General features: G+C 41.0%; 1 long non-coding RNA gene across 3 annotated transcripts in view; it reads left to right on the forward strand.

The window, feature by feature from the left end:
- Nucleotides 1-18,776, forward strand: part of LOC133227569 (uncharacterized) — a 356,831-nt gene that overhangs the window by 38,905 nt on the left and 299,150 nt on the right. Inside the window, exons 1-3 of one of the 3 annotated variants that reach the window (XR_009729867.1) lie at nucleotides 7,448-8,070; nucleotides 9,961-10,112; nucleotides 16,289-16,433. The exons of 1 other annotated variant lie outside the window; for it this stretch is intronic. This is a non-coding gene — a long non-coding RNA (uncharacterized LOC133227569). Of the gene's footprint in view, nucleotides 1-2,628; nucleotides 2,752-4,311; nucleotides 4,440-7,447; nucleotides 8,071-9,960; nucleotides 10,113-16,288; nucleotides 16,434-18,776 lie in introns of those variants that run through there. One more of the 3 variants, XR_009729869.1, reaches the window with a different exon arrangement.

The following is an 18,776-nucleotide window of genomic DNA, read 5'->3' on the forward strand; positions in this document are numbered from 1 at the left end:
ATCCTTTCATTATTTAAAATTATCAATTGAATGACAGGAGGTTAGACTGTGCTTAAAGTCCTTGAAATGGGGATAGGAATGTGACCCAAAGCACCAGTGGAGAAGCATTTAGGAGCAGGAACACCTTGCCTATTGGAAGAGGAGGCAGAAAGGTAGACTTCAGACGTAGAGATGGTATGTTTGATGGAAGAAGATGAGGAAATTCTCATCTCAGTCCTACTTGCTCAGTGAAGTATGAGTCAGTCATCAGCTGATAATAAGCAGAATGGCAGAGGTGGGGGGCTGTAGATTTGAGAAGAAAAAAAAAGGTGTGATGTGATTTTGCATAGTGGGAGAGGCAAGTATTCAAAGAAAGTGTAGTAAAATACTTACTAGTGTTTAGTGCCCTTTAGAGGTTTGCAGTCACTAACAAAGTGAGGAGGAACTAAAAAGCCTCTTGATGAAACTGAAAGAAGAGAGTGAAAAAGTTGGCTTAAAGCTCAACATTCAGGAAACTAAGCTCATGGCATCTGTTCCCATCACTTCATGGCAAATAGATGGGGAAACAGTGGAAACAGTGTCAGACTTTATTTTTTTGGGCTCCAAAATCACTGTAGATGGTGATTACAGCCATGAAATTAAAAAATGCTTACTCCTTGGAAGGAAAGTTATGACCAACCTAGATAGCATATTCAAAAGCAGAGACATTACTTTGCCAACAAAGGTCCATCTAGTCAAGGCTGTGGTTTTTCCTGTGGTCATGTATGGATGTGAGAGTTGGACTGTGAAGAAAGCTGAGTGCCGAAGAATTGATACGTTTGAACTGTGGTGTTGGAGAAGACTCTTGAGAGCCCCTTGGACTGCAAGGAGATCCAACTAGTCCATTCTAAAGGAGATCACACTTGGGTGTTCTTTGGAAGGACTGCTGCTAAAGCTGAAACTCCAATACTTTGGCCACCTGATGAGAAGAGTTGACTCATTGGAAAAGACTCTGATGCTGGGAAGGATTGGGGGCAGGAGGAGAAGGGGTCGACAGAGGATGAGATGGCTGGATGGCATCACTGACTCAATGGACATGAGTTTGGGTGAACTCTGGGAGTTGGTAATGGACAGGGAGGCCTGGTGTATTGCAATTCATGGGGTCACAAAGAGTCGGACACGACTGAGCGACTGAACTGAACTGAACTGAACGTTAAACTGGAATTGTTAGCTTGCCTGTGTGCAGCTTCAGTTAGAGACAGAGCAGGCAGATTGCTGTATTTAAACAGGGTCAGAAATTACACTGCTGATGGTGACTGCAGCCATAAAATTAAAAGACGCTTTCTCCTTGGAAGAAAAGTTGTGACCAACCTAGACAGCATATTAAAAAGCAGAGACATTACTTTGCCAACAAGGGTCCATCTAGTCAAAGCTATGATTTTTCCAGTAGTCATGTATGGATGTGAGAGTTGGACTATAAAGAAAGCTGAACACTGAAGAATTGGTGCTTTTGAATTGTGGTGTTGGAGAAGACTCTTGAGAGTCCCTTGGGCTGCAAGGAGATCCACCTGGTCCATCCTAAGGAGATCAGTTCTGAATATTCATTGGAAGGACTGATGGTGAAGCTGAAACTCCAGTGCTTTGGCCACCTGATGCAAAGAACTGACTCATTGGAAAAGACTCTGATGCTGGGAAAGATTTGAAGGCAGGAGGAGAAGGGGACAACAGAGGATGAGATGGTTGGGTGGCATCACCGACTCAGTGGACATGAGTTTGGGCAAGCTCTGGGAATTGGCAATGGATAGGGAGGCCTGGTGTGCTGCAATCCATGGAGTCAGAAAGAGTTGGACATGACTGAGCAACTGAACTGAACTGAGAAATTCCATTGCTATGTCTACAAAGAGAGGAGAGTGTGAAAGGGCAGCGGCCTGCTTAGGGCAAGGGCAATGGGGAGTGGTCTACTGGGGCAGGAGTATTTCAGCACTGACGTTAATTTGCCAGCACATGGTAGCGGTAAAGAGCAGGCAAGCTTTCAGTCAGCCTCATTGTCATTTAAAAATTCTCTTCTGCTAGAGCATCCCTTCCTGCTTGTATTTGGGAAGGATGACTCCCTCTCTGAACCTTCCCTGGGCCAGTGTTTACTAAGGAAGGAAAGGAGGATTATGCTGAAATGCCACCTTTGTTGAACTTTTCAAGCATATGTGTGTGTATTGGTGTTATTTATATGTTTGTATAAATAGAGGTCTATTTATAGGTTTTGAAATTGAGCTCTTTTGGTCTGCTTATCTTTATAGCAATATCACATTCTCTTAACTGCTATATCTTTATAATAAGACAATAGGTGTTAAGCAAATATTACACCTTTTGTCCTTTATTTCTCAGAATTGTTTTGGCTATGATCTTCCATATAAATTTTGAAATCAGTTTGTAATCTCAAGTGAGAAATTTTTGAGGACACTGATTGGAGCAGCATTGGATTTAGAGATTACCTTGGAGAAAAATGGCATGTTTTCACAGACATGTTATATTTCCCCCAAATCTTCTTTCATTAGCTTTGATTAGTGGTATATTCTCTATAGGTGATCTTGGAAGTTTTCACTCTCTGTTCATTCTGACTAGAATATACTTCTCTCAGATTCTCCAAAGTTGCCTTCTATGTTATATTTCTAGGGTTGCTGCAACAAATTACTACAAACCATGAAAATGTGGGCATTTGGAGTCCAAGAAGACCCTTACTGGGGAAGTGAATCAGCCAACACCTTGATATTAGATTTCACAGCCTCCAGAATTCTGGTAAATACATGTCTGTTGTTTAAGCCGTGCAATCTGTGGTGTTTTGTTAATGGCCACCTGGGTTGACTAGGACAGGAGAGATCCACTATCTGCCTCTTTCAGCTTATGGTGACTGTTAGCATTCCTTGACTTGCAGCTGCATCACTCCTGTCTCTGCCTTGGTCTTCACATCACTTACTCCTCTGTGTGTCTCTGTCTCTTCCTTTTTGTCTCAAATCTCCATCTGCCTTTCTCTTACAAAGACAAGTGTCGTTGAATTTAGTGCTCACTTAGATAGTCCAGGATAATCTCATCTCAAGGTCCTCACTTAATCACATCCATAATGCCACCTTTTCTAAACACAGTCAGTGTTTACAAGTTCTGGGGGTTAAGACATGGACATACCTTTTGTGTGGGCTGTATTTCAACCTGTTACATCTTATTTATTCATATCTCAACTCAAATGTCACTTCATTAGATGACATTTTCTCTATCTTTCTTATACTCTTATAGTTGAAATTTTCTTAATAACTTGTTTAGTGTTTTATCTATTGTCTCTCTTCCCATTTAAAGAAGGTAACTCTTTACAGGTAGAGGCTCCAATGTATTTATTGATACATTCAGGTTGGTATTCTGATAATACACATTGGTAAAGCTTTGTCATTTGTTTACAGCTGGTATCTTCTTATATAGTTGCTAGATATTTTGTATATCATTCCTGACTATATATCTGGCATCTGGAACAGTGGCTGGCACACGGTAGGCTGTCAGTAAATAATTATATTGACTAAGATTGCACAGATTAACATAGAAAAGGAGGAGGATTAGTCTGTGGCCAGGTTATAGAGAGATTTCTATATTATGATCAGGAGTTTGGACTTTTTCCAGAAAAATGATAGACATTCATCCCAGAGTTTTAAGTAGGGAAATAATATGATTGGATCTGCAATTAAAACATGAAACTCAAAATTAATTAGTCTTAAATATTTTGGAACCCCTATTGAACCCTTGAGGTGATAATCAGAAAGATGGAATGAGATGAAGAGAAATCTGCCCTTTTTTTGTTGTTGAAATGGATGATTGCTAATGAACTACACAACCTCACCTCACCTTTATTTCTCAAGAGACACATCCAGTGTGTGTGTGTGTGTGTGTGTGTGTGTGTGTGTGTGTCTTTGTGTGTGTATGTATGCATGTGCATTTGACTGAAAATTTTGGAATAAATATCTTGAACCATGTCGATTGAGATTATTTTTGTTGAGAGCAGCAGAAACTGATTCTGGCTAATTTAAGGGAGAGAAAAAGATCATCATCCATTGGTTTGACACTGGAGTACATCTTACAGTCTAAAGAGTGAGTCATTAAATTATGGAAAGGTAAAGAACTGGGCAGCTTCAAAGCTTAGTCCGGGAGCTCGTGGACATTTTCTATAGACTGGTTCTGATGGTCTTAGTCTCCATGTCCTTCAATTCTCACTTTCAGAAATGTCTTACACTGAGATTTTTTCTGTGTTATCTTTGACTTTTAGTGAATGTAGAAGCTGCTCATATTTCCAAATATATATTCTTCTTCTCTCACAAGATAGAATCCCTGATTTCTAGCTGGGTATCTGAACAAATTGAAGACTGTATTCCCAAACTACTTCTGCTTAAATGTGATCTTATTACAAAGTTCTAGTCAATGAGATGTCAGCAGAAACGCATGTGTGGTTTTTAGAAACTTTCTTCAGTCAACGGCTCCTTTTTGGATGCTTCCTGGAATGGAGATGAGGCTAGAGATCTAGCTGACAACAGAGACCACGAGAATTACAGCCACACAGCAGTATGACAGGATGGTGAGTTTAATGAAGACTTTGGTAGAACTGCCCTTCTGTCCCTGTGCTCTGCCCGTGGGCTTTTATGTGAGAGAAATGTGTCTGTGCATCACTTGTATATGTGTGATCTCTGGTATAATCTTGCTTGTATATGTGTATATGTACGCATTGGGTTGATCAAAAAGTTTGTTCAGGTTTTCCCCAAAGGTGTTGTATATATGCACACACATACATACACACACATATATAATCTCACTTATGCTACTGCTGTTTTAGATCTCTGTTACCCACAAATAAATCTAATTCTAACTCATATGCAAAGGTTTATCATAGTTATAGTACCCTGAGCATTTCCTTTGTGTTTTTAAGGGCAGATAAGCATTTAAAAGTTATTTTATACATTTTTGGATTTGTTATAGGATGTCGAGATTGTAGCCTGTACTCTGCTTTCTTGGAATGGAAGTCCTTTTGCTCATTTGTACACTTTTTCTTATTGTAGTGTTAGTCACTCAGCCGTGTCCAGCTCTGTGTGATCCCATGAACTGTAGCCCACGAGGCTCCTCTGTCCATGGGATTCTCCAGGCAAGAATACTGGAGTGGTTGTCATGGCCTCCTCCAGGGGATCCTCCCGACTCTGGGATCAAAGCCAGCTTTCCTGCATTGCAGGTGGATTCTTTACCATTTGAGCCACTAGGGAACTCTATATTTATTAAGAAAATTATTTTTTTTATCATACGTTACTAATATTTCTCTGTTTGTCTTTTCCATGTTTTCTTTTTGTTTAAATCTTTTTTTTTTTTCTTCTATACAGCTGTGTTACTAGGTAAGTAGTCATCTTTATCAGTTTCTTCCTCCTAATGACTTTGGGCTTTTATGTCATTCTTCAAAGGGCCTTTCTACCCCAAGATGATAAAAAAATGTTTGTTCATATTTTCCTGATAAATTTATCAGATCAGATCAGATCAGTTGCTCAGTCATGTCCGACTCTTTGCGACCCCATGAATCGCAGCACGCCAGGCCTCCCTGTCCATCACCAACTCCCGGAGTTCACTGAGACTCACGTCCATCGAGTCAGTGATGCCATCCAGCCATCTCATCCTCTGTCGTCCCCTTCTCCTCTTGTCCCCAGTCCCTCCCAGCATCAGAGTCTTTTCCAGTGAGTCAGCTCTTCACATGAGGTGGCCAAAGTACTGGAGTTTCAACTTTAGCATCATTTCTTACAAAGAAATCCCAGGGCTGATCTTCAGAATGGACTGGTTAGATCTCCTTGCAGTATAGTTTCATTTAAAAATTAAAAATCATAAACTCACTTGGAATTTATTTTTATATAAAGAACAATATAGAGTTACACTTTTCTCCTGCCAGATGACTAGTCAGTTATCCCTATTATTTTTTAACTAATCTAATTTTTGAAGTCTTGAGATTTCCAAGACTTCATATGGAAATAGCAAAATAGAAGTTTGATGTTTATGTACTAAAGCCCCACAGTATCTTTTCAGATGAACTCCTTAGACAATATATTATGTTTTACAAGACAGCTAACAGAAATAACCAGGGAAAACAGAAGAAAGAAAAGCTGACTTCTGGGGAAATTTTGGAAATTGCAGTTGTTTTAAAGCATGTTTAAATTCTTTGACAATCCCCTCTGCAAAGGTGAAGGCATTTCATGATTATTATCAGAACTTAGTGATTCACTTCCTATGAAGAAAATGTGGTCAAATAGATAAAAGACGTTAGTTTCCTTTTTGCTATCCCTGAGGTTTCTCATGGCCAGCTGCCATGTCATCTGAACACTTAAGTAACCCTATGGAGAGGTCCATGTTTGAGGAGCTGAGCGTCCTGCCAGTAGCCAAAAAGGGTTTTTGCAAGAGCCATGTGAGTAAGCCATCTTGAAAGGAGATTCTCCAGCCCAGTCAAGGCTTCAGTACAGCCCCAGTCAGCATCCTGACAGCCTGAGATTTCCCCTGTTGAAACGATCAGCTAAGCTCCATCCAAATTCCTGGTCACAGAAACAAAGAGATAATAAATGTTTCTTGGGATTTCCCTAGTGGCCCCAGTGGTTGAGACTGCACTTCCACTGCAGGGAGCATGGGTTTGACACCTGGTTAGGGAACTATGATGCCACACAGTGCAGCTAAAGTACATATTTCTTGTTTTGAAAGCAGCTATATTTTAACATTTACCGACTACAAGCATCCAATAACAAATCACTTTGAGGAAAGAGTAAAATTCGAGTTTGTTTTTGATAGGAAAATTTACTTATTTATTTTTAGTAACGAAGTTGGGGGAAGACATTCTAAGTGAAGTAGGTGGCATGTGTGAAGTCAAAGAAAAGTTACTCTGTGTTCAGGAATTACTTGACTTCCCAGGTGGCACTAGTAGTGAAGAATCCACCTGCCAGTGCTGAAGGCACAAGAGGTGCGACTTCGATCCCTGGGTGGAAGAGTTCCGCTTGAGTAGGGAATGGCAGCCCCCTCCAGTATTCTTGCCTGGAAAACTCTGTGGACAGAGGAGCCTGGTGGGCTACAGTCCATGGGACCACAAAGAGTTAGACATGACTGAGCAACTGAGTATGACCACACACACGCAAGTAAGTATAATGAGACTCGGGAATACTGCACAAGGTGAGGAGGAGCAGAATTGAATTTAAAGCTTGTGAAAGGCTTTTTTGCAAAGGTAAGGAGCTTAGACTTTGTCTTTTTGGTCATGCAAAAGCAACAGTAGGTTTTAATCTACTGTAATACAATGAGATTTGGGTTGGAGAGCAATAAATCTTATGATATCGCCTGATGGGTATAGTCTGAAAATGATGCTGTCTTGAGAGGGTTGATGAGTTGGATTTACTTCTCCAGTAGTAGAGATACAGGAGAAGTACAGTTTAAGTACTTTTAAGTTTAAGTACAGTTTAAGTACTTTTGAAATTGAATCAGTAGAATTTGAAGCCCAAGAGTTAAATTACACAATGCAATCAAATAGAATTGGTTAAATCTTTCTGACGAATGTTGATGCTACATAGCACACTGCAGGTGTGTATTGATTTGTTTCTGTGAAAGAGTAAAATTTTGGGAGGGTACAGAGTATTATATTTGGACCATACTACTATTTTTTACATTTGTATTAAAACTCTATGAAGTCATCCATGAGAGATTTTTAGTATACTCCCTCCCGTTCTATTCAGTATTGTGAGACATTCTGTTTCCTGGAATGTGAACACAAGCGAGAAGGTTGGAACACACTGTTTTTCTCCCAGATGACAAAAGCATGAAGGAGATGCTCAGGAAACATTCGGTTCAGTCTCCACTAGGAACACTGAGACTGTTCTCCTGGGTATTTGTTTGCATTTGTTCTCTCTGGAGTCCACCTTTTTAAAAAATCCTACAGAAAAAGCAGCGTGTTTGTCTTCATTTCAGAAGTCCCAAGTGGGGAAGGTATGAGGATAGAGCAAGATCCCTGAGGCCCTACAGCCTGTACCCCTGCTCCCCAAACCCCATAGGGCCTGAGACTCTAAGGCTTATCAGACAGCTGAGGTGAGTGGGGCGCGGATGTGTGCTGGTCTGAAAATTCCCCCTCGGGGACTGTCATGCCTTCTTTCACTCCCTGCTCCTTCCTGAGAAATCACTATTCTCAGACACGTAGTTAAGCACAACCCTTCTGTACTGAAAGAGGCCTGCGGTTAGATCTTTAGGAATTCATGTTGGGAAAAAGTTGCTGCCCTGGAAAGCGTACATCGGAGTATATATGTCACAGACTTCCACTGGGCCTCAGTTTTAAATAGGTTTATGTTTTGTTAGGAATCCATCAAGATGACGGGCAGGCCCTGGTTTTGGTTGTCCTGGGAGACCTGAGTGTCTCCACTACGGCCACTCCAGCTGCGCTGATGCAGCACAGAGCTGGATGACTTACATTCCGAACATACCGGCTTGGTCAGCTGAGTGAGTCATTTAGTAGCTGCATGTTTGCATTTATAGACTTACCCCAGTGGTCTTAGATGGCTGAAGTTACACTAACATTTCACCCTGTTCTGTTGATTGTAGTTGATAATATTGTGCCTTATCCACAGGCCTTCTTGGCAGTGAGTGCATATTGCTTTTAAAATGCAAATCATGAGTATTTTTAACTTGGTGAAGAAACTGATTTCTGGTACTTGTGACATGTGTCGCCCTAAATGAATAAATGACATTTAGGCCTCTTCAGTATGGCTGACGGAGAAAAAAATAGGTACAATGAGTCAGTTCTCTCATTACTGTTTTGTTTTGTTTCCTATAGATTCACATTGTTAATACCTCTTATGTTCATGAATTTGAACACTAGTCAGTGACGCGCAGTTATTTTTAAGATTCATTCTTTTATGCCATGCTTTCTCTAAGGCAGTCAATGAAAAGTCTCAAGGATATACTTGTCTAACTTAGAGTTTCTGAGTTAGACTAAGCAAAGACTTTGTTTAAATAACAGTACCGAAAACTTACATAGAGACGAGTACCTTTGAAGTAAGTGGATTTAAATGCTATGGAATTCAAAGGGTTGAGAAAGTGAGAAGGTGCTATATTAGTCGGGGATGCTGGGCTATGCTTCAGTAACAAACCAACTCAGAAATCTCAGTGTGTTATTACATAAAAGCCTTCAGTGTGCCTGCCAGGTCTCCAAGGCAGCCTACTTTAAGCAGTGATTCAAAGTTCCATCTTGACCCTGTCATCTCTACACCGGTTTTCTATTCACAGAGGCAGGTAATGAAAATGTGTGCAGAATCCTCTGGGATTTTTTACCACCTCAGCCTGGCAGTGACACTCTTACTTCTCACAGTTTTTGGCCAAAGCTAGTAATACAGCATGCCTCTCTCTCTCTCTCATACACATATATATAGCATACCTATCTGTAGCAAGACTAGAATTCTGAAGAAGTGCATGGATATTAGATGAGAATCACATGTCTGTGTCACGACTGTTATGTCATTATGACTGAGATAAAGGCATTCAATAATGAAATATTTGTGAGGTCAAAGGCACAGTTTAATTTTGTTTTACTTTTGGTTTAAACTTTTTTTTTTTTTTTTAAAGAAAGTATGCTATCGATATATAGACACAAATAATGAGTACCCCCTGGTCCTGGTTAAAGGTGATGTTTGTTTCTATGATGTTTACTTTTTCTGAATTTTCACAACTGCTGGAATCTTTACATCCTTTTGACTTCTAGTTGTCATGCATCCAGGTAATCAGTATTTTAAGAATGGCATGTACATTTGTGATACTGGATCTAAAACATAGCAGGATACTTATTAGCATTTCCAGATAATGTTATCCTAAAGAGGAAAACATATTTTACCTGCTAATAAGAGCTAACTTTTTCAAAGTCACATGAAATAAGAGGAAGATTGTTGAGGTTGAAAGATTAAATGATTTGTTCTTTTTCTCCCCACACAGGATTTGCAGTTGTCCATTGAACGACATGGGTTTGAACTGCTTGGATCCATTTGTATATGGATTTTTTCAACAGATATACAAAAATATATGTGTTGAACATCATATATAAGACTTGCTTTGAAGTAGACAGCCTATCCTTACACAGATATAAAGTGAGTGATATGTAATATAAAGATTATTAATGTGTTAATTTCTTACTATTTTATAACGTTTCTTTTGAAGAATTACATTACTGTACAGTACACCTTCAAGGTTCCCATGCAAAGCAAAGGGAGTGTGGAAGAAACACAATGATTAAGCTCTTTGGCCTGGATATGCTACACAATCACATTATATAGACCCAAACTAGTAACACAGCTTCACTTAGAAGAAAGGGGGCTTGGAAATTAGATCATCACTTCGTGGCAGCAGCTTTATAATGGAGTTGGAGCTCATGAATTTCTGGAGGTCAGCTTGCTGTCTCCGTCATACCTCTGTTGACCTATGTCTTTCCAGACTACTATCTCTAGACTGAAACACACTCCCTTCTGGCAAAAGTGGCCATATTATAAGACAAAACATATTAAACATTCCATTTGTAAGCTTAATAGTTCTTAGAAGTGAAATGTGCCTTGTCAAATTTGACGCTCTGTTAAAATTTATATAAGGAAACTGAAAGGAAAAGGAAAGATTTTATCAGGTAAGCAGAAAAAGAAAATTTAAAAAATTAAAAGTAGCTCTTTCTTTTTATAAGATAATTGAAAGATCAAGAAACTAGGCAGTCAATTAGGGTTATAGGAAATTTAGAAATTTTCCATTTTTTATTTTATTCTGTTTGGAGTATGCTTAGTTTTAGCCATGTTATTAGAATTTAAAGCTATATTGCTAGAATACTGGTGGTATTGTTAATTGCATTCAGCTATCTGTAAGGAAGGAAAGAAGGATTTTAAGTGGTAGGTACCAAATTTGCAACATTTTCTCATGTGAGTCTCCAGAGATTAATATACATTCTGTTTCTTGGTCTCCTTGGCTGGCATTTGGTATCATTTAGTAATATGTCAATAATACTTTTTACATAACTTTTCTGGGGGGAAAATTTTAGATTTACAGAAAGATTACAAAGATAGAAGAGAGTTCCTGTGTGCTCCTCATCCAGTGTCACCTAGTATTAACATCTTACATGATCACAGTGTATTTGTCAAAACAAAGGAATAGTTAACACTCAGTTCAATTCAGTTCAGTTGCTCAGTTGTGTCCGACTCTTTGCGACTCCATGAATTGCAGCACGCCAGTCCTCCCTGTCCATCACCAACTCCCGGAGTTCACTCAGACTCACGTCCATCAAATCGGTGATGCCATCCAGCCATCTCATCCTCTGTCGTCCCCTTCTCCTCCTGCCCCCAATCCCTCCCAGCATCAGGGTGTTTAGTACAGTGTTATTAATTGAACTACAGACTTTATTTGACTTTTACCAGTTTTCCCACTCATGTCCTTTTGCTGTCAGTATCCAGCCCAGGCTAACACACCTCATTACCTGTTGTCTCCTAAGTCTTCTCCAGTCTGTGACAGTTACTTAGTCTCTTTTTGCCATTCATGACCTTGAGACTAAATTTTAAAGAGTTCTGGTGTGGCATTTTGTAAAGGGTCCCTCATTTTACGTTTTTCTGATGTTTTCTTATGATTGTCCTGGGGTTATGGTTTTTTGCAAAGAACATGCAGGGTGATGATTGGGCTTCCCACATGCTGCTAGTGGGAAAGAATCCACCTGCCGGTGTAGGAGATGCAAGAGACCAGGGTTTGATCCCTGGGTTTGGAAGATCCTGTGGAGAAGGGAATGGCAACCAAATTCAGTGTTCTTGCCTGCAGAATCCCATGGATAGATGAGCCTGGCAGGCTTCAGTTTATGGGGTCTCAAAGAGTCGGACACGATTGAGCGACTAACACATGCACATAAATTGTGCAATTTAAATATAAATAGTAATCATAATGTACATCTGTGCAGGGCTGGAGCCTTGTCAGTGTGTCTGTCGATGACTTATTTTCAGCTCTTTGGGAAACTTCTGTGGCCATGAATCCTCTTCATGACCTTGAGTGTGTACCCGCCTCCTCCTGTATATGTGTTACTGTATATTTAAGTTGATACACATGTGCCACTTCAGCATTCCTTTAAAGGGGATTAAAAGGTGACCCTTTTGAACAGTCTGTGAATTAAAATCAGTAAAGTGAAACCTGTATGCAGGTCAGGAAGCAACAGTTAGAACTGGACATGAAACAACAGACTGGTTCCAAATAGGAAAAGGAGTACGTCAAGACTATATATTGTCACCCTGCTTATTTAACTTATATGTAGAGTACATCATGAGAAATGCTGGGCTGGAGGAAGCACAAGCTGGAATCAAGATTGCCGGGAGAAATATCAATAACCTCAGATAGGCAGATGACACCCCCCTTATGGCAGAAAGTGAAGAGGAACTCAAAAGCCTCTTGATGAAAGTGAAAGAGGAGAGTGAAAAAGTTGGCTTAAAGTTCAACATTCAGAAAACTAAGATCATGGCATCCGGTCCCATCACTTCATGGCAAATAGATGGGGAAGGAATAGAAACAGTGGCTGACTTTATTTTTTGGGGCTTCAAAATCACTGCAGATGGTGACTGCAGCCATGAAATTAAAAGACACCTGCTCCTTGGAAGGAAAGTTATGACCGACCTAGACAGCATATTGAAAAGCAGAGACATTACTTTGCCAGCAAAGGTTCGTCTAGTCAAGGCTATGGTTTTTCCAGTGGTCATGTATGGATGTGAGAGTTGGACTATAAAGAAAGCTGAGCGCTGAAGAATTGATGCTTTTGAACTGTGGTGTTGGAGAAGACTCTTGAGAGCCCCTTGGACTGCAAGGAGATCCAACTAGTCCATCCTAAAGGAGATGGGTCCTGGGTGTTAATTGGAAGGACTGATGTTGAAGCTGAAACTCCAATACTTTGCCCACGTGATGTGAAGAACTGACTCATTGGAAAAGACCCTGATGCTGGGAAAGATTGAGGGCAGGAGGAGAAGGGGACGACAGAGGATGAGATGGTTGGATGGCATCACTGACTCAATGGACATGGGTTTGGGTAAATTCCAGGAGTTGGTGATAGACAGGGAGGCCTGGCGTGCTGCGGTTCATGGGGTTACAAAGAGTCGGATACGACTGAGCGACTGAACTGAACTGAACTGAAAGTGAGTGTAGAGGCAGGAGCCTGTGACAAGTTGGAAGAACTTTGCATTTGCAAGTTACATTGGTGACACTGAATTGAAACATTTAGACCTGAGCCAACAGGCCAAGTGTGGTCCTAGGTAGTGAATAGGGGCATTCATAGCTATTAATAGCTGCACTCACAGCTATTAATAGCTGCATATTAACAATTGAGCTTTTAGGTCACCCCAAATTGGAAAATTCTGTGACATCTGTAGCTCATACTGGGCCTGGTAGTGATGCATGAGGTTATACGGGATCTTGTAACCAGTAGGCAAAGTAGGAAGTGCTTCTGTCTCAAAGTAAGGGAAGGCTTTCCAGGTAGGGAGAGACTTCTGAGAAACTCACACATAAGTTAATAAATTTCATGCATAGATATTAAAATTAGTGATGCCTTAAAATTTATCCTATCATTCTACCCAGTGAGAAAATCCTTGAAAAATCACCACTTTCTCTTAATTTTTTTTCCACCTGAGAAAGTTGGTTTATGATTTGATGTTTATACATTGTGTACAAATTAACATATGATCTTGACAGCAGGTACAATGAAGTATTATTTATAGATAAGGACTTATCTTTCCATTTGTTAATTTAGGAAATTTTATCCTTTTGCTAGTGTAAATAATAATTCCTCCTATTAGAGGAAATTTTAAACAATAGCTATTACCTTTTTATTTGGAGATTTTTTTCTTTTATGCTTATGTAATTCTTCCTGTAGTCAGAGAGTTAAACTGCTGTTATGAAAGCATGATTTGACTGGGTTTTCAATGATCTATGGCTCAGTACAGCAATGAGACTTTTGTTGCAACTGACGCAGAGACTTTCTTCTTGGAGAATGTGCAGTCCCTGCCATTTGGTGTTGCTGTGAAAACAGGAGACTAGGGGCCATCCTTATTTACAGCAGCAGTGATATCTCTTCTGATCAGAGAGTAGCTTCTCAGAATGTAGGGAAAGCAAACTCTGTGCCCAGGGTTAGGCTCAGCTTTGTTTGCCCTGAGTCCCTGTGCTCTGGCCTTCCAATGTTGCAGCATTTTATTTGATGGTTACAGTCTCAGTCATTAACCCCCAGGCATGTTCACATGCTGTTGCAGCTGAGATACAGTAGTACATACAGCCAGGCTCTTCTTATGAGAGTCCAGGGCTTCAACTGAGCTTAAGTCACCAGTTTAAACACTGTGGCTCAGCTGGGAAAGAATCCGCCTGCAATGCAGGAGACCTGGGTTCGATCCCTGGGTTGGGAAGATCCCCTGGAGAAGGGAAAGGCTACCCACTCCAGTATTCTGGCCTGGAAAATTCCATGGACTGTATAGTCCGTGGGGTTGCAGAGAGTCGGACATGACTGAGCTACTTTCACTTTCACTTTAAACACATGAACTCTCCATCAAGAGCACTTCAGTGACGACAGATATAATAATGTCCAACATCAAATAAAAAGCAGGCAGGGTCTTAAGGTCTGTGCACATCTGAACAGACCTTTGAGTAGACTTTGAGTTTCACATTCTAAGGGATGTGGTGTTGGGTGATTTTAATCCTGCTCTAAACTGTATCTGTTAATTCACAGTATTAATTTAGATTCTTGTTCTGTCTCGTTCTGTTTCCTTAATTACTTTTCTTTAAGAAGTCTCTCTTTTTTTTTTTTTGCTATATTTTATAAAATTGGAATACCCATGGTCATTAGACTATAGAATAACTAAAACCCTCTTCCATTTTCATTATTGTCCTTAGATGTTATACTTACCATGTCCAATTTAAAATGTGATGAGCAAAAATACCTTTGTATATAGCAGACTGAAATATAAAGATGTACTAAAGAGGAGTTCTCAAGGACTGTCTCAGAAATGTGATGTAAGGAAAACGAGGAAAGGGGACTGTGGAGTCAGGGCTGGGGTGCTGCCTCTTCTCAAACAGGATTGCCAAGTATTCAGAGACACAGAAAGGAAGATGAGAGGTGGCCGATGGCTTCTGTGTGGGTTACGCAGCTTCTCACAGGGTTGGACGTCAGTGGCATTTATGCTTGAGTGACTCAGAGGAAGTCCTCTGGCCTGGTTCCAAGCTCCAATATGAGCCCCATGTGAAAGCAGGCCCCTGGGGAAGGACTGAGTGACAGAGATGCTCTCAGGAAGGACCTCAGTGAGGCTGGAGATGAGGACAGTGGGAAGGTCTGAGGCTCGAAATGTGAAGCAGCTCTCTGCAGTTTTCAGTGTGGCCCTGTGGACAGATAAACACAGAGCTTTAGGTGCATTGACTGGACAGTCACAGGTTATTTAACAGTTCTGACTGCCCACACACTCAGTGTTTAATGAACATACTTGAAATATTTGGGCCAGTTCACATTCTTAAGCCAAGTTTTTGGTAAGAATTTATCCTGTCTTTTAGGTATTGTTAGCAACTGATGGTGCCCACGACAATAGGGGCTTCTCAGTGCAACTAGTGATGGAGAACTTAAGACGAAAGTATGCAGAGTGAGGTTCTTATGACCGATTTTCTTTCAGCGGTAGCTTTAGGAGTTTGTTGGATCTGACTCTTTCCACACATAGGAAAGTAAAAAATAGCAGCCAGACCCTTGTGGCTTTAACAGTGAAGTATTGTTCCCAGGGGTGAGTGAGCAAGTGGAAAACATAAGGTAAAAGTAGAGACGACGGTTTCTCTTAGTGGGGAAGTGGAGAAATTGTTAGATTATTTAAAAACCACAGCAAAAATACTGCCACTATTTGTAGTTTATCATACAAGAAAGAATTCTGAGTCTTGAAAGCGGCTGCTCCTTAAATTTATTCTCCTAGTATCCCACTGCCATCCCTTAATATTAGCCCACTGTCTCCTAAAAACCTGAAGGATCACAAAGCTACATACTGGGATTTAAGATCAAAATGCTGCAGAAACTTGAGAGAGGCCACCAAGTACTCTGGAAGCATCTATGTGAAAGGAATTGAGCCATTAGAGTCTTGTAAACAGTGTTTATGCCCAGTGAAGTAAGTGGCTTCTCCAAGCCCTTCTCTGAAAATGAGAGGTCCTGACATCATGTTGAGTATGTGGAACAAAAACATTGGGGGCAAAGAATCAAAACAGTTTAAACAGATAACATCTTTGAGACAATCTGATAAAGCTTCTGTTCCAGAATTACAGAGGGAAGGAAGAATGGAATGGGGTCTTCGTGTCTTCCCGCAGCCCCATAAATCTGTCAACAATTGCCAAACTCAGAAAGCCATGTGAAAATAGAAACTTGGAGTAAGAAAGATCAGAGGATGTCTTTGTCATTTCTGGTAAGAGCATTGGGAAATCTAGTTATCTGAATTCTAGGCAAATGTGGTAAGAAGGTTTTGTGCCTGTTGATTTAATCTAGACACAGAAAGCCAAAGAAGCCCCTATTAAATATTTGATAAGTTGTCCTTCTGTTAGTTGTCCTTCACACAATTGCAGAACAGATTTCTTTTACCAACTATGAAAGTATAATGTATCATAGACAATATATTAGTTTAGAGTTAGCATGACAGAATGTTTGGAATATTTGCATGCACCCTGTATATTCCTTTTCTATCCTAATGGTTGGCTGAATGATTTGTTTAGGGGCTGATATTCAAGCTAGGCTCTATAAGCTGTCAGGGAAAGATAACAGTGGATTGGATGTGGGATACAAGAGGAATATAGGCGTTAAGAGTGATCTCATATTTTTGGTTTGAGCAATTGGGAAGGTGAAGTTGCCATCAACAGGCATGAGGATTGGTGGGGAGGGTTTAGGGTTTGGAGGTGGTGCTCAGTGCTGGCTGTGTTAGGTATTAGAAGCCTTTCAGCTATCCAGATGAAGGTATTGAGCAAGAAGTTGGATATAAAAGTCTGCAAAGAGGCTTGGGAGGGAGGTAAATATTTGGGTGTTGACAGCATGTGAATAGTATTCAAAAGCGTCACTAAGGGAGTGAGTGGAGGTAGAGAGATGTTCTGTAGCTAGGAGGTTGGAGAGAAGAGGAGGGATGCATGGAGGAACCTGAGAAAGTCTGACTGTGAAGTCAGAAGAAGTAAAGAGAGTTGGTGTCCTGGAAGCCAGGGAAAGTAAGATATTCCAGGGAGGAGAGTCATTGCTTGTGTTATACCAGCAAGTTAAGTAAAGTAATGTGAGGACCGAGAGATGCTGGGTGAATTGAACTACTGGGTTATTGGCAGTGCTGAGTAGTTTTTAGAGGAGTGGTGGGAATTAAGTTAGTAGTGGAGTTAAGACAGAGTGAGAGGTAAGAGGAAGGAAATCGGGATGGTGCATGGACACAAAGTTTCAGGAGTTTGAGGCAAAGGGGAGCAAAGAAGTAGGACTGTAGCTGGCAGAAAAAGTTGGGATCAAAATCCTTTGTTTTAGGCAGTGTTGGTATGTGATGTGAAAGATCCAGAGATCCTGTCCTGTAAGAAAGGAAGAGCGGCTGATGGAAGGGAGAGGAGAAGGCTGAGCCCTGCCCCTGGGCAGCTGCAGGAAAGGGGCCCCTGGGTCACCTCTGCTGGGGGTGCAGACATTGCTAGGGGGTAACTGGGAGAAGGGGGGACGTGTGGGCACAGACATAGGTGCGTGGTTCTGAAGCAGGACGCAAGGTCACCGGCCACGAGCGAGTCTGGGAAGTGACATTATAAGTGTGGGAGAGAGGGCAGTTCTGAAATAGTATCCAGGGATGTCCCAGGTGATTAGCTCCAGGGGCCCAGTCTGGGACTGATTAGAACACTCAGGGGGTTGGTTCTTTTCTTTTCTATAAACATTTCAGCCTTCCAGATCATCTGAGAGACTCAATTCTCTCACCCGTAACTATCACTGCAGGTTTTGTCTGTGCTGTAACTGCGAGTACAGGTCACGCATTGCATCAGCAGCATGCTGAAAGGCTGAAGAAAGAATTTAGAATGTATCTAAACTCTCTCTGCTTGGATAGGAACTGAACACTGCAGACTCAGTACTTCCAGCACTGACTTCTTGAGTCTGTTCTCCTGACTTCCCCTCCTCTGCGCCACCACACCATCCGGTTCCTTTCTGAATCTCCTTAATCTCAGTAAATATCACCACCATCCCTTCACTTGCTTTTAGCCAAAAGTCTTGTCAATACACATCCCAAATACTTCTCAAGAACAGCGTACTCCCTTTCTTCTACGCTTTATTACTGTAACTCAAGCTGCTGTCCCTCCTCGCTTGGATTATTGCAGCAACCTGCTAACCTATCTCCCCGCTCTGCGTGTCTCTGCTAAATCCGCAAGGAAGCCAGTGTGACCTGCATCACCCTGTGTGAAGCCCTCCAGGGGTTTTCCACTGTGCTTAGAATAAAATCTGTGTGCTGCCTGTTTGGCTGTCTGAGCTTGCTTTCCTGCCTAACTTTATCATGTTCCATTTATAACCTGGCTCACTGGGTTTCAGTCATCTGGGCCACCGTTCCTTTCTTTTTAGTGCTTTGCACAAATTGTGGGCTTTTCTGCTGTGTCAAGGCCTTTGGTATTTATTATTTCCTCTGCCTGAATCCTGATTTCTCAACTCTGTGTGGCTAGTTTTTGCTAATTGCCTTCTAAAAGTTTTTCTTTTTTTATGCTCTGGTGTCATGGTCTCAGAGAGGCCTTTCTGACCATTCTACTCACAGTGCCCTCGTCTT

This window comes from Bos javanicus, chromosome 16 (assembly GCF_032452875.1).
Source record: "Bos javanicus breed banteng chromosome 16, ARS-OSU_banteng_1.0, whole genome shotgun sequence".
NCBI lineage: Eukaryota > Metazoa > Chordata > Mammalia > Artiodactyla > Bovidae > Bos > Bos javanicus.